Genomic DNA, 5,773 nt, shown 5'->3' on the forward strand with positions numbered 1-5,773 from the left:
TGGATACTCCAAGCTTCGGCTGTGCGTTGACCAGTCAGCTTCCAGGGGTGTAACTGGAGCAGAGCTTGTAGATATCAAATTGCATCCACTTCTTCCGCCGTGCGTTGACCCAACAGCTTCCAGGGGTGTGTGGGGAGCAGGGCTGTAGTTCTTCCCTCTGATCTCTCTGGTCAGTCTTAGCTTTAAAGGGTCTTGTGGGTCCGCTATACTCAGCCAGGAGTCTGCATGACTCAGCAGAACAGTGAAAGGACCTCTCCATCTGGGGCCCAAGGGGTTAAGTTCCACTCTTTTACCCAAACTGCATCTCCGGGGTGCAGAGGGATGGACAGGGTTGGACATGCTTATGGGGAGCTTCTCCTGGACCCATTTCCCTATATCCTGCATGCTTTCCCCAAGTCTCTGCAACACTTCATGGTTCACTATACCTCCTATCTGCTGTAGACCTCCCTTTATGATGGGTGGGGGTCTTCCATAGAGTACATCTAAAGGGGATAGGTTTGTCCACTTTGTACTTCCCAGGTTCAGTCTTTATCCATTCTTGTTCTGCCTTTGTATAAACCGTATCCCATTCGAAGAGTGGTACTGGGAACAGGGGGCCATAATTCCTTGTGGGAGCTGCTGGAGCACTGCCTCCTTAGCTGCTTGATCTCCTTTCCTGTTGCCCCTAGCCACCTGGGAGTCTCCCTTCTGATAGTCTCTACAGTAAATCACTGCAACTTCAAAGGGGGCCCATTCTGCCTCCAAGAGTTCCAGTACTTCTGTCCCATATTCTATGCTTCTCCTTCCGGATGTAATGAGCCCCTTTCCTTGTACAGGGCTCCATGAGCATAAAGCTGCTGCCATCAGTGACATACTTAACATCTGACTTCCCAAGGGGCTATCTTTTAAGTCTGGCCGACTTGCATAGACTTCATCCATTACCTGGAGGCAGTCATGGGCTAGATGTTCTTGTGAGGTGGGGAGCAGGGTGGCTGGGTTTAGGGTGTTTACAGTCTCTAAATGGATCCGGGGATTTTCACACAGCATGGCTTGGTATTTGACCATCCGGCTGTTAGTGAACCAGTGATTTCCTTTTTAATCCATCGGGGTCTGCACCTGGTGTGGGACTTGGACATACATCTCATGACCCAGTGATAACTTGTCAGCTTCGGCCACCAAGAGGGCTGTGGCTGCGATGGCTCACAAGCAGGGTGGCCAGCCTTGAGCTACAGTGTCCAGCTGTTTTGAGAGGTATGCTACAGGGCGTTACCACAATCCCATTTACTGCATCAAGACTCCTACTGCTATTCCCTGCTTTTCACTGGCAACAGGTAAAAAGGACTTCTGATTGTCTGGTAAGTCCAGAACAGGGGCCTGCATCAAGGCAGTCTTAGTGTCTCGGAAGGCTGGTGTCTTGTTGTTCCTCCCATAGAAATGGTTCTTTCTCACCCCCCTTAGTGGATTCATAGAGGGGCCTGGCTTTGGTGGCAAAGTCTGGTATCCAAATCCAGCAGAATCCTGCTGCTCCCAAGCACTTTGCGTCTGGTGGTTGGGATGGGGATCTGGCAAACGGCTTCTTTCCTGCCCTCTTTCAACTGTCTCTGGCCTTGTGATACTCTGAACCCCAGGTATTTTACAGTCTCTTGGCATGTTTGAGCCTTTTCCTGGATACCTTGTAGCCCCAGAGTCTGTCATAACATGTTCTTGAAGTTTGTCAATCATCTCTAAGGCAAATGATCCCTGTGGGGGCCACCGCGTCCCATAGCGCGGCCAGTCTTTCACACATAGACTTTCCAGTCTCCTAGGGCTGTTTCAGATCACAGCCCTTACAAAAATCCCTTCCTTTATTTATCAAACATTCTAAGGGAGTCGGGACTGACTGGTTCCTACCCATATTTGAACTCTACAGACACCAAGACAGACACAGAGGGTAGGGTGAGGATTGAGAGTCTTATTAGGGGTCCGAGACTCTCAACACAAAGAGATTATAAAACAACAATTTTACTTATCGGTGACTCGACACCTGGCTGAGAACTGCACCTACACAGGGTCCACTCATGCTTCGTTGCCGGGCAATGTCTCATTCAACCACAAACACACTGACTCTACCACCAGAAATTACTAACTACCTGAGGCATACCGGTCTTGGATGCGCTATCATCCAATCGGGGTTCCCCTCGGGAGGTGATCAAGCTCCCCTTCTCTCGGACAGTCGAGAGGTCCTTTCTGGCTAACAGACTGTTATCACATAAACCATAAGGCCAAGATCTCTCACCTGGTCCTGAAGTGGGGCCCCCAAGGTTTGGTTCCTAAGTCCGGGTTCAAGGCGCCGTCAGGGTCGCCTCAGAGCTGGCGACGAAGATGTAGCGTAGTCTCCCAGACAAATGTCCAGTGGCACCTGAGACACAGCAGGGATCCGAGGGGCCAGCTCTGCAACGATCCCAGCGGGCTGTGGTGGAAAACACCTGTCTCAGTAGTCACACCTGGTTTCCCGGCCAATGCACCAAGAAATGTAGCGGGAAACAGCTTTTGGGAAACCAGCAATGGACTCCGGACACAGACTTCAGGAATACAAATCTTCTTTATTCTCTGCAGCGGACTCAGGTGACTACCGTCTCCAATTCCTGAGTGGCCCTTTAAGGGCGGTCACTACATATGTATAACAACAATGATGTCACATTACATATTTCTAATACACATATTTCCTTTACCCCTCTAAGCCAATCAGCAAGCAGCATTTGCAATTCTACTAAATATGGTTCATATCCGTTATCAACTGTGGTCACCGCTTCTGACTACTATTGTCACAGTCTTCTGACAAGAAGGAGGGGGTCAGTCACAAAATACTGTCATCAGCATTTTTAGTTGCAAAATTACATTCTAGGACAAAAGTCAGATGGCCTTTTACACAGTGATGCTCTCTTTTGCATGTGTGGTTAAAATGCAAGAAGGAGCGAGGGGGGTCAGAGGCCTCATAATAAAACATGAATTATTTAAATATATTTAGCAATCTTATCTGCTGCCACAATACCCCTCTATATTAGTAGCCCAATCATGTGTGCCGTCTAGCCAGGTCTCCGATATACCCACTATATCGAAGTCCTCTTCGAGTATCATAATTTCAAGCTCTTCTAATTTATTTACTAGACTTCTAGCGTTAATGTACATGCATTTAATTCCTGTCTTGTTATGGGACAAAAGTTTATATCCTACTTGTTCCCCACTAGTTTTATTGTTTGGACCTGATGTTGGTTGTTCGTTTCTTATTTTATTCACTTCTGACAACTTATTTGCTACATTCACTGTTTCTGCTATTTTAACCTCGGTGATTACTTTAGCTGTGTTGACTGGAGTGAGCCCACTATCTATTCCCCTATTACTTCTTTCTGTATTATTATTTTTTTATCTAAGAAGATTTTATCTCCATTTGATTTAAGTAATTTTATTTTATTTATTTTTTTACACTCGAGTAAACTTCAAGGAAATCAGCTTTAACAGCACACAGGGGGCTCTGTATCTAGCTTAGGAAAGCATTTGCTCCAGCCGTGACCTGCACTGGGTTTAAATACAGAAAGCAAGAGGTAGTAAACACAGGATTTGCCACAAGCCAACCACACTGAATGGCTGAGAAGCTGCATAAGAATCAGCAGGAGAGGTCAGCCGATGCCCAAAGCTTCCAGACTAGTGGAAGAGCAAGTTAGCAACAGAGCACAGGCCTGGAGAGCTATAAGCAACAGCACATCCCTGCATGCCTGCAGAACCAGGGGTAAGAGGTCTGCACATACTTGTAGAACTACAAGTGATAGCTCAGCTTCAACTCTGCAGCTGAACTGTAAGAGCTATCAATTGAGTGCCCATTAAACTTCCCATCATGAGAGGGAAGAATACATCGCCACTTAAACAATGGGCCTGTAGAGTAGAAAGGCAGCTGCCCTAAAGTCAATTGAGCAAACTATGTAATCTTACTCACTAAAATCTCGTATAGCTTTAGCATGCTAATGTAAATTCAAAAGTTGTTTTCCATTCAAGAAAATCTGCTTATTTTGCAATGAAAGTCATACTTCAGGCATGTCTTGTTACGGGGTAAAAAATGCTTCATACTTGTTTTGCTGTGTTGTCACCCTGTCACATGCACCCCTGGTGGAAACTACACACAGCCATGCTGACACACATTGTGCAAGCAAGGTCCACTATTGTCACTATCGGGAGATTAATCTAGAACAATGATGTGCAGCTGATGCTGAGGCTAGTATATGTAGAAAGATAATGGCTGAAATACATTGGAGAAGGAATAACATTATTAAAACCAGGCACAGCAAGTAAATTATGAATCTTCTAATGTCAGGTCACTTTAATGCTTTTGTATACATAGTACAATATACACATATACAAGTGTTAAACAAAACTAACATATTGCAGCAAGTTGAAAATCCTGCAAATGTTATAGTGAAGCTACCTTACCTCCCCAATGCACTGAAGTTTCTTATTGTTTAAAAGTGTATTGATCTATTCAAATTATGTATATTAATTCCCAGGTCAAAGAGCTCAGTCTGTTTTGTAATGTATTGCTGATTCAATTAATCAGAACACTTATTCAATTATAGAAATAGCAAATATAGCCTTTTTAAAGGCTGAGTCTTCTGAATCGTCTTCAGCTATCAGCTTGAATAACTCACCATATTCATTTTAAGGTGATAGTTTTGCTGTCTTGGTACCATGTAGGTGAAGTTTATTTGGAGCAGGGCAAAGGCCACAACAAACTGTAATGGGAGAATTATGTTTTAAAGTCAGTTTCTTAAAACAACAGACTGTAGGGTCAGTTCTCTAAGCTGCATGATTTATTGTAAGTGCAGTCTATTTTATCACATGATGATTTTGTTTTCATTAAAACATTCAATTCACATGCAAAAATATTTCACAGTTGTGGATTTTTTTTATTGCACAAAATAGTTACTTAACCAATGAAAGTCTTTAGTCTCATGTATCTGTATATTTTATCACGACATGAATCAATATTTTATGACCATCTGGAAAGGTTCCTTTTGAATATAATACCAGCCAGAAGATAGCAGTCAGCATCACATTTATACTGTCATGGATTTTTCTTTGCCTTGTGTCATTCTTAACCCCATTTTTAAAGACTGTTATTATTATTATTAGGGTTGCAGATACCAAGTACAGTACTCGGTACAAGTACAAGTACATGTACTGATACTTTTGAGCTCCAAGACTACACTAGAGAAAAATTCAAAAATTAGGAGGCAGCTGCCATGTGTATGGAGCACACGGAGCTCCTGGGATTTGTACATCTCTGTTTTAATGTACGATTTTGTTTTTATAAATATAAATAAAGGGATGCACAGATACCAGTTTTGCGAGTATGAGTACTGGTACTTGCCGAGTACTTACAAGTATGGGTACTGATACATTTTTGTTTATTGTCATGTGACAGTTTTTCTAAAACAATACAGACTAATGATTTCAGGACAGTGGTAGAGCACCAGAGCCAGGTCCCAGCTGCAACCTCTGCAACCCTGGTAGTTCTCATGAAAATGGCAAGTATCTGCACTGGTACTCGAAAAGTATCTGTGCATCCCTAATTATTATCATTATTATTATTATTATTATTAGAGGTGCACCAAAATGAACGTTTTAAAAATGAAACCAAAAGGAAAAAAATGTTGGGCCGAAACTGAAAATGTTTTTTTCTAACTTTTTAAAATGTTTAAAAATATTTAATTTGTATTTCTTTTTTTATAAACTTTTAAATTTTTTATATTTATTAATTCATTTT

At 42.8% G+C, this 5,773-nt stretch overlaps 1 long non-coding RNA gene across 1 annotated transcript in view; it reads right to left on the reverse strand.

Annotated features, from left to right (window-relative positions):
* Nucleotides 1-248: 248 nt before the first annotated feature.
* Nucleotides 249-5,773, reverse strand: part of LOC108789559 — a 28,954-nt gene continuing 23,429 nt past the window's right edge. The window contains exon 4 of the long non-coding RNA XR_001941408.1: nucleotides 249-435. This is a non-coding gene — a long non-coding RNA (uncharacterized LOC108789559). The remainder of the gene's footprint in view (nucleotides 436-5,773) is intronic.

The sequence above is a fragment of the Nanorana parkeri genome, unplaced genomic scaffold, assembly GCF_000935625.1.
Source record: "Nanorana parkeri isolate BGI_ZX_2015 unplaced genomic scaffold, ASM93562v1 scaffold406, whole genome shotgun sequence".
NCBI lineage: Eukaryota > Metazoa > Chordata > Amphibia > Anura > Dicroglossidae > Nanorana > Nanorana parkeri.